Below are 11248 nucleotides of genomic sequence, written 5' to 3' on the forward strand. Positions count from 1 at the left end.
AGGCCCACGCCATCGAGTGCGCCTTCAGGTGCGAAACCCTTCCACCTGACGCCATGGGAGCGGGTTCGATGGAAGGAGCCGATGAGTTCGGCTTCGAGGACCGCCTTGATTTCATCATACTTCTTCTTGAGGTCATCAGGCAGGTCCTCGTACTTGACCGGAGTGCTTTCCGCCATCTCGGGTGTAGATGGCGATATTGTCGATGTCGAAGGTTGTCCCACTGGGCGTGCCAGAATGTGTTGGCGTCAGAAACCCACTGGCGGGCAGAGACGGGCAACACCGTAGAGCCGGGAACAACTAGGGTTGCGGCTGGCCCTAGTCCCTCTGAGCGACGGCCCGCAAAGCCTCCTGGTCGCACGCACCCATGTTTATCACAAGGGCGTGCCACCTGACCTATACCCGGTCGGGAAGGTGTGGATGATGCCTCGCTTAGTTTCCTGCAGGGCACACACGTAAACGTTAAATACGAGCCTCGATCGGCTCTCGGGTTATCCCGTGAATCGGCTCAAAGAGCCGATCCACCCATGATTCGACGAGGTGTCCGAATATATGGTGGTCCCGCTTGATCAAGGTAAATCTAATGAGATCTACGACGATGTGGGGTTTTCACCGCATAATCGGATCGTCCTACTCCAGGTTGGGCCTCGCGGCCACGCACGGCGATCGTAAGCCGATCCTAAGCAAGGCCTAAAAACCAACACGAGGTTGATCCTCGGAACATCCTCGCTTAGGGCCAACGAACGACACCCTACGTGCCGCTGGATCCTCCCCCCTTTGTAAGGCCTAACTATTGCAGATATTAAACTAATCCTTGTAGAACAAGGAGCAATCGTAACGGATCAGATCTACTAAACTATGATCAAGCGGGTGCCGCCCCTACGCCTAAGATAGGCGTAAGGGCGGCTAGACATGCAAGGGTTGCACTACGAAAGCATGCAGCATGAAGAACAATGCAAACCCTAACATGTCTAATATAACTACGTTGCTCGCCATAAAAAAGGCTTCAGTACGAGCAACGCGTGAACAACGTAGGCAGGCTTGTGCTGCCTAGATCGCGAGATGCGATCTAGGCAGCATGACCGTTGGATCCTCCCCCCCTTTGTAAGGCCTAACTATTGCAGATATTAAACTAATCCTTGTAGAACAAGGAGCAATCGTAACGGATCAGATCTACTAAACTATGATCAAGCGGGGTGCCGCCCCTACGCCTAAGATAGGCGTAAGGGCGGCTAGACATGCAAGGGTTTCACTACGAAAGCATGCAGGCATGAAGAACAATGCAAACCCTAACATGTCTAAGATAACTACGTTGCTCGCCATCAAAAAGGCTTCGATACGAGCAACGCGTGAACAACGTAGGCAGGCTTGTGTCTGCCTAGATCGCGAGATGCGATCTAGGCGAGCATGATGCTTACCGGTAGAAACCCTCGAGACGAAGGAGTTGGCGATGCGCCGAGATTTGTTTGTGGTTGAACGTTGGTTGTTGTTTATTCCATAAACCCTAGGTACATATTTATAGTCCAGCGGACTTTCTAATGTGGGCGTGCACTAAACCGCGCACGAGTAAGATTCTACCTCTAAACTAAGATGCGATCTAATATGTTACAGATACACGGGAAATTAAGCCCAACTTGGTATAAAAGGCCGATCCACGCATTACTTCTATATATATATTCTTCACGTCCATCTTGATCGCGGCCCACCTCTGACTTGGTCAAATTCTGGTGATAACAATATCTGAACATATTCTTGGGGATATATATATATTTCAATCTCTCTCTCTCGATCTATATATATCGTTGGTGGCCAAGAAAAACACTTATTATATATATACGCATGCACTTTATGCGCAAAGGCGCGGGTGCCTCTAATAATGTGTGTGTGCACTAGCTCGATCGATGATCCCTAAACCTTAAACCCTAAAACCCTAATCCCTGATCCCTAATTATACCCTAAACGTACACCCTAAACACCCTAAACACTAAACCCTAGACCCTAAACCCTAAACCCTAAACCCTAAACACTAAACCCTAAACCCTAAACCCTAACCCTAGACCCTAAACCCTAAACCCTAAACCCTAAACCCTAAATATATTTCAATCTCTCTCTAGATCTATATATCGTTGGTGGCCAAGAAACAAACTTATATATATACGCATGTACTTTATGCGCAAAGGCGCGGGTGCCTCTAATAATGTGTGTGTGCACTAGCTCGATCGATGATATCCCTAAACCTTAAACCCTAAAACCCTAATCCCTGATCCCTGATTATACCCTAAATGGACACCCTAAACACCCTAAACACTAAACCCTAAACCCTAGACCCTAAACACCCCTAAACCCTAAACCCTAAACACTAAACCCTAAACCCTAACCCTAGACCCTAAACGACCCTAAACCCTAAACCCTAAATATATTTCAATCTCTCTCTAGATCTATATATCATTGGTGGCCAAGAAACACACTTTTATATATACGCATGCACTTTATGCGCAAATTGGCGCGGGTGCCTCTAATAATGTGTGTGTGCACTCGATCGATGATCCCTAAACCTTAAACCCTAAAACCCTAATCCCTAATCCCTAATTATACCCTAAACGTACACCCTAAACACCCTAAACACTAAACCCTAAACCTTAGACCCTAAACCCTAAACCCTAAACACTAAACCCTAAACCCTAAACCCTAAACCCTAACCCCTAGCTAACCCTAAACCCTAAACCCTAATTAAACCCTACATATATAGGCCAATGACACTTAATTGTGCATCAAGCAGGCGACCAACTAATTAGCGCTGATAAATTAATTAACTTGATTTTTGACAAGTTCTCGATCTCGAATGGAAACACATTTGATTAAGTTGTCTCATAATATATATATATATAATTAGTGTGCATGTGTGTGCATGGCATACCTTGCATATCATTCGTGCATATATTTCAATATATATTTGAACATATTCTTGGGGATATATGTATATTTCAATCTCTCTCTTATCTCGATCTATATATCGTTGGTGGCCAAGAAACACACTTATATATATATACGCATGCACTTTATGCGCAAAGGCGCGGGTGCCTCTAATAATGTGTGTGTGCACTAGCTCGATCGATGATCCGTAAACCTTAAACCCTAAAACCCTAATCCCGGATCCCTAATTATACCCTAAATGTACACCCTAAACACCCTAAACACTAAACCCGGCCTATACCCTATACCCTAAACCCTAAACACTAAACCCTAAACCCTAACCCTAGCTAGACCCTAAACCCTAAACTCTAAACCCTAAACCCTAAATATATTTCAATCTCTCTCTAGATCTATATATCGTTGGTGTGGCCAAGAAATACACTTATATATATATCTACGCATGCACTTTATGCGCAAAGGCGCGAGTGCCTCTAATAATGTGTGTGTGCACTCGATCGATGATCCCTAAACCTTAAACCTTAAAACCTAAATCCCTAATCCCTAATTATACCCTAAACGTACACCCTAAACACCCTAAACACTAAACCCTAAACCCTAGACCCTAAACCCTAAACTCTACACCCTAAACCCTAAACCCTAAACACGTACTAAACCCTAAACCCTAACCCTAGACCCTAAACCCTAAACACTAAACTCCAAACCCTAAACCCTAAACCCTAGACCCTAAACCCTAATTAATTAACCTTAACCCTAACCCTAACCCTAAACCCTAATACTACATATATATATAGGCCAACGACACTTAATTGCGCATCAAGCAGGCGACCAACTAATTAGCGCTGATAAATTAATTAACTTGAATCTTGACAAGTTCTCTCGAATGAAAACACATTTGATTAAGTTGCCTCATAATATATATAAAATTAGTGTGCATGCGCGCATGTCATACCTTGCACATATCATTTGTGCATATATTTCAATATATATCTGAACATATTCTTGGGGATAAATATATATATTTCAATCTCTCTCTCTCGATCTATATATATATCGTTGGTGGCCAAAAAACACACTTATATATATATACACATGCACTTTATGCGCAAAGGCGCGGGTGCCTCTAATAATGTGTGTGTGCACTCGATCGATGATACCTGAACCTTAAACCCTAAAACCCTAATCCCTAATCCCTAATTATACCCTAAACGTACACCCTAAACACCCTAAACACTAAACCCTAAACCCTAGACCCTAAACCCTAAACCCTAACCCTAGACCCTAAACCCTAAACAGTAAACCCCAACCCCAAACCCTGCTAAACCCTAAACCCTAGACCCTAAACCCTAATTAATTAACCTTAACCCTAACCCTAAAACCCTAGCTAGCTAACCCTAAACCCTAAACCCTAATTAAACCCTACATATATATAGGCCAACGGCACTTAATTGCGCATCAAGCAGGCGACCAACTAATTAGCGCTGATAAATTAATTAACTTGAATCTTGACAAGTTCTCTCGAATGAAAACACATTTGATTAAGTTGCCTCATAATATATATACAATTAGTGTGCATGCCCTCATGGCATACCTTGCACATATCATTTGTGCATATATTTCAATATATATCTGAACATATTCTTTGGGATAAATATATATATTTCAATCTCTCTCTCTCTCTCTCTCTCTCTCTCTCTCTCTCTCTCTCGATCTATATATATATCGTTGGTGGCCAAAGAACACACCTATATATACGCATGCACTTTATGCCAAAGGCGCGGGTGCCTCTAATAACGTGTGTGTGCACTCGATCGATGATCCCTAAACCTTAAACCCTAAAACCCTAATCCCTAATCCCTAATTATACCCTAAACGTACACCCTAAACACCCTAAACACTAAACCCTAAACCCTAGACCCTAAACCCTAAACACTACACCCTAAACCCTAAACCCTAACCCTAGACCCTAAACACTAAACCCCAAACCCCAAACCCTAAACCCTAAACCCTAGACCCTAAACCCTAATTAATTAACCTTAACCCTAACCCTAACCCTAAAACCCTAGTTAGCTAATCCTAAACCCTAAACCCTAATTAAACCCTACATATATATATATATATAGGCCAACGACACTTAATTGCGCATCAAGCAGGCGACCAACTAATTAGCGTTGATAGATTAATTAACTTGATTTTTGACAAGTTCTCGATCTCAAATGAAAACACATTTGATTTGTCTCATAATATATATATATAATTAGCTAGTGTGCATGTGCGCATGCATGGCATACCTTGCATATCATTCGTGCATATATTTCAATATATATTTGAACATATTCTTGGGGATATATATATTTAAATCTCTATGTTATCTCGATCTATATATCGTTGGTGGCCAAGAAACACACTTATATATACTAGTACAAATGCCCGTGCGTTGCCACGGGTCCTCAAATTTAATTTCTCAATGCATATATACAATTCATAAAATTTGAAACAAATCAGGGATATCATAATGTACTACAACATGATAATACCGAACGCAATAACAAGACAACATTGTTGCACATCTATGTGGTTTCAAGTTCAAGGTCTTCTTGTTACTCTTCTACGGTAAGTCTATGCCTGTATTCTGGGCCGGCATAATTGTCAACTCAACAACCTCTCCTTCTGGATGTATATTGTCTCACAAAACGTAGATGCTGCAAACACAGGTATAACTAAAGGAATACTATATTTCTGATTAGTCCAAATAACACTCTGGATCGTAGCTTTATGTGTCAAACATACAAAAGAGGCTCCTCACTCTTTGCAAAAAAGGAAATCCTAACACTTTTTTTTGGAACCCCTTCGCGTAAAAGGAACATGAACGATGTAAAGCCGACCGCCTCCTCACTCTCTCGAGCTCACCCGCTTTATTGAGCTCCACCACTCTCTCGAGAAGCTCGAGCGGAGACCAGTCCCTCCCGTGCCTCTCCATCACTGCTGCGAGGACCGCCGCAGCTTCGCGTTCGTTGGCCTTCGGAGACCACACCTAATAGACTCGTGGCCGTCCTCTGCTCGAGATCATGGACGTGGCTGTTCGTGGACGCTCTTGCCTCTCTATTCAGGATGCAGGTGGAAGCGGGCGGCCCACGGAGCCCACTACCCAAGCCCATGTGTTGCATCGGGAGGAAAAAAATATACGTCTACACGGGCTTGCCGACGGCGCAACACTTGCGATTTGTGATTTTCTATGCGGTTTTACGTCCAAAATTTGGCAGCATAAACTCATTTTCTCAGGCTTCCGAAAGTTTTTTGGTCCGCCATTTGCTAGCACAAAAAAAGTGCACACTCCAAAAACAAACCATTCGCAATATCTACAAAAGCAAATACACAATTGATTTAAAACTTGGGATATTTGCTAGTAAAAAAGAGGATGAACAAACAGAGAAAAGTGCCCATACAGATAATAACCCTTTTATAATTTTATTTTGGTGCAAATTCAAAGCACGACAGGTCATCAAATAAATACAAATAGACATGTGAATTTTGAGGTACACTGCATCACAATTACTACAAAACTAATAGTCCCTCCATGCATAAAGGATGACTGAGACTTTTTAAATAACACAGTTACTACAAAAATAGGTATGTCTAAGTTTCTTCAGTCGTTTATCCGTGAACCGTGAATCTGGACAGGTTGGGACAATATTTATAATATAATGCACAATATTTTCTTTTTTGAGATTATCTGCTGCATCAACGCAATGTGGACTGAAGTTTTTCTCGATTCACCATAAAAGTATTAATACAACAAATATTCAGCATCAAGCCTGAACTCTACCAACAATAGCTGAACTCTACCAACAATAGTGCTGAACTTGACAAGTTTAAATGTGACAGACACTACGATCTAAAGAAGCAATACAAGCACTGCTTACAACCAGTGGACCAAGATGGTGGTGTTGACTGAACCTGACATAGTGGAAGGAGCAATTTCTTCCCTTGTTCGTACATGGCCCAGTCCCAGGGAGGAGGAGCATTGATGGGGCGGCGGAGTAGTGGCTCTGGTACGGGCCAGAAAATTAGCGAGGCTCTTGGCGAGCGTGACCACACTGCCGCCTCGCCGTTCGTCCCTTGGCTTCCACCAGCACCTATGCCTAGACGCTTCAGGTATGGATGAGATCAATGATATAACATTGACCTTGAGGTAAGCATGACTACAAGACAATGAAGTGGCATGCAAATATGTTATACTACAAACCTAAAATAATTATTGAAGCAATTTAGAGTACTTAGCAAAAAAGTTGAGTTACTTACCTTGATGATATAGTCATATAGAGCTCCATGTCTTTTGGCAAACTAAAACTTCATCAGGAAAACAGATTTAAAAATTGAAAAGGATAAGAAAATGCAAGTATCCATAAATTATGTACAACAAGCATTCCGATGAAATACGAAAAAATAATGAATAAGCTTCCACCGTAAATTATGTTTATCAGCTGCACAACTAATCTAAATCATTATATAGGCTCGACGACATTTGTGTTCCACAAACCCACCACCTCTCATTTACCAAGAGAGCATTGACACAAATATCTAGAAGTTCATAGTTCAGGATCTCTCCATGTATCCTGAGCCTTTTCTTGAAAGCAAAGAAGTCAAATTCCGCTCAGAATTAGCTTTCTACAAAAACTCAAATTTACATGCCATGTAAATCATTCTTTCACTTTAGAAACCTTTGTTAACCTTTTTTTTGCCTTGTTCTTTGTCAATAAACCTAATTAAATTAAACCATCTGAAATACCCAACCTTTTTTTGCAAGAGTATCTTCATTCTCCCTTCTTTTGAATGCCCAACCTTTGTTAATCTAAATTTAATCCTTGACAACCTTTTGGTGTACTATAGTGGAAAATTAAAAGAGACATGTTCATTCAACCTCCAATTCGAGATGGTTTGCCACTTATCTTTTCCTTAAAGCCGATGTATCATGCCAAACAGAAACAAGAGCTGCAGCAAACAATCTGTCTATGAGGCATGTGCCACATTTGCTACTTAGTTACTAAGTTTGATGGACATATAGTGAGTGCAATAATTTGTTGTCTAAACTTTGAAGATTTCAAAGTGGGGAAAAGAGCGAGTCAATCCACCCGAAGGGTAAACTCATTACCAAGTTTTGGTGTTTAACAACTGAATAATACATTACCAACTTCTAAGTACATACAAAGGAACATGCTAGGAAATGCAACCAAGTTCTCTAACATCTGTCTACTTTTCACCTACTGGACCAACCGTCAATATCTGAAACCATGAAATGCTTTACTTGGTAAGGAAGTAAATTAATGCAGAATGTATATCAATAAACTATAATATACTTTCATGTGCCCATCCATGTTCTAGCAGGTAGAAAATTGTTTCATTAGATTGCTAGTAAGTTAGATTTACATGATCTAGACATAGTTTCTTGTCAGTGATGTTGCATGATGCTCTTAGGGAAATATCAGTCAGAGGTTTGAAGCATCTGCATCAGTGTATAAATCAGAATATATAAACATTGAATTTCTGTGAATATCACATGCAAGGAGGTGTAGTGTGTTGGCGTACAGTAGGGAGTTCCAACACATGCATCGCTGAGGACATCATTGAAGAATTCCCTATGAAAACAAAAAACTATAGTTGTTAGTGGGACATACCAAAGCTGACCATATATGACCACATGTTGGTGACACAGCAAATCAGCTCCCTACTCGTTAAAATCAGAATAAAAAGGTATGGCAATTTTGCATGTAGTTTAGAAGTTCGCTTTCTGCTCGCGGGTACACTTATTTCAATCATACAAGCTGTCACTAAGCAGAACCATCAGGAGGTTAAATGGGGACACACATGTAGACAAAAAAAACTGAATCTAGTACCAATTTACCTGTGCTGGTAGATTCAAAATGAGCTATTATCTGCATGTACCAACCCTCCATCTATATATAGTACTCATTGTAAGACGCAGGCAAATGAGTAAGCAAATTCATGGTCTAAATGGAAACAACATATGCAAAAATATTGCTGCTGCCGCTAGATACAGATCTGAACAAAATACTAAAACATCATCGACCTAACCTCCAAATTCTTCTAACCCAAATCAAAACCAAAACACACAAATCCAGGGAAAATCCTAAGGTCTACTCCACCTTTGGACAGACAACAATATAAGAATATAAGAAGAGATGTGAGCTCCATCCGGAGATAGAGTTGTGATCTTGTGGAGGGGGTTACCAGATGGGGACGGGACTCAAGGATGACCTAGAATAATTGCTCGCAACACTCTGGCCGGCCGCCGCCTGCCGTCGCCTTTGCTTCTCCGTGTATCTCCCCTTCTCCCCTTGGGCACTGGTGAAGGCCGTCGGTGCCTCAATCTAGGGAAGCGTGTTTTGGACGCCGACGGGACCCCCAGCTGGATGATGCGCGAGGGAGTTCAAGGCAGGGGAGGGAGGGCCGCCCATCACTGACACTAGATCTCGTCGCCCATAGCCTCCCAGCCACTAATTTTCAACCTCAGTCTTGGCTAGCTTCTCTCACACCCACGCGGCGATGGTAAAAGTGTATCTTAGTATCTAGGCCCAACGTTTCTCAAAAAAAATTATCTAGCCCAACAAAACTACAAGCATTGCCACCGCGCTCCGATTACTGATGATGGTCTGATTATCTAATGTTTCTCACAGAGAAAGAGGTCTAGGTGTTGTAATGCTAGCGTGTAGTCTAATGCCATTTCAGCTACTCCTATATCCATTTCGTGTTTCACACCACAAGAAAGAAGGTTTCAAAGTTCACCCATCTTTCAAAATGATATAGGATAAATTATTGAAATGGGTATAATATAAGAAATTTAAGTATCAGATGGCCCTTGAATTGAGTTACTTAGTTCCTAGAAGGCTGCTTAACGTCAGAAAAAAGCAATTGGCAAGGAATGGTCATGCATATTTGAGACAACACCAATGGTAGTTTGCTAATAAGTTGAAAATTTATGACATCAAAGAACACCTGATTTATCACAACACCTTAGTCCATCATTTTATCTACACCCTTCTCTGGTATTGCTGGGAACTGCAGCAATCTTAAATTATCCATGTGGGAGTAGTATCAAATATTACAACAGTCCAATACATTGTTTCTAACATGCAGTTAGAGGAAAAAAGTTAGATTCAGATAGTTGCTGGAAATTGAGAAGTGTGAAAAATAAGGAACCACCAGATCTAAACAAGAAAAGATTGTAAACTCTAGACATCATAAGTTTGGTTACTAATTGAAACACTTCTCAAGATTGTAACAAATCAGAAGAAACAAGATATCATAACTTTGAGAAATTTAGGAAAATTGGTGCGTGGAATTTAGAATCTAGGCATCATAACTTTGGTGTGTAACAAATCAGAAGAAACAAGATATTAGATCATCATCATCTACGTCAGAAACAACAATTGATTCTGTTGGCCATAGACTATCATGTAGAAACATCTGTACAAAGATAGATTGGGTTACTTTCCTGTGTGGTATGACAAGTAGTGACGCCAAGGAACTCGAACGGGTGTTGGGGAGGTCAACCGCTGTGGCACAAGTCCATCTTAGTTCAGATCCTCCACCTCGGCAGATCCTCCACTCGGCAGCTACATCGATGACGGCAGCTACCCAGTCCGATTCAAACTGCCGTTAGCTAATCTCCTCCTCTGCTGCATCAACAAAAAGAATGATTAGTTGATTGGGGCAAAACGTGATTCTGGATTGCAGCATGGATCGAATTTGGAAGCTGAAGAAACTCAATCCGTTTCAGAGGAGGTGGTCTGGGAGAGGGATGATTGGATCGGCATGGCCCTGTGCGAGGAGACTACCCCCATCCAGTGGCGTGTACTGCATCGCGTCATGCAGCACAGCGCTGGGTTAGCCGGCCGGGACAACCGCGTCCAGCGCCAGGTTCACGGCCATCAGGGGGCGGGCGAGGTCGAACCGGAAGGAAAAGAAGTGTTGTCATCGAGTCGGCATGGTCCTGCGGCGGCGGATAGTGGGAGTCGGCGTGGTCCTGCGGCGGCGTGGAAGAAATCGGCGGCGGGGCCGAACCTAGGAAGCGGCCGGCGGTTCCTGAGCGAGGTAGTGGTGCTTGGGAAGGAAACGGGTATATTGAGCTTGGCCCATTTATGCGTGGCGCTTCCCAGGTGCGGAGCGGGAGTACCACGAAGACGACCAAAAGGTTGTCGTAGTGCGAGTTAGGGCAGAATAGGGAACATGTTCCTCCTTTTTAAGTAGTGTAGATACGCATGCACTTTATGCGCAAAGGCGCGGGTGCCTCTAATAATGT

The sequence above is a fragment of the Lolium rigidum genome, chromosome 7 (assembly GCF_022539505.1).
Source record: "Lolium rigidum isolate FL_2022 chromosome 7, APGP_CSIRO_Lrig_0.1, whole genome shotgun sequence".
Classification (NCBI taxonomy): Eukaryota; Viridiplantae; Streptophyta; class Magnoliopsida; order Poales; family Poaceae; genus Lolium; species Lolium rigidum.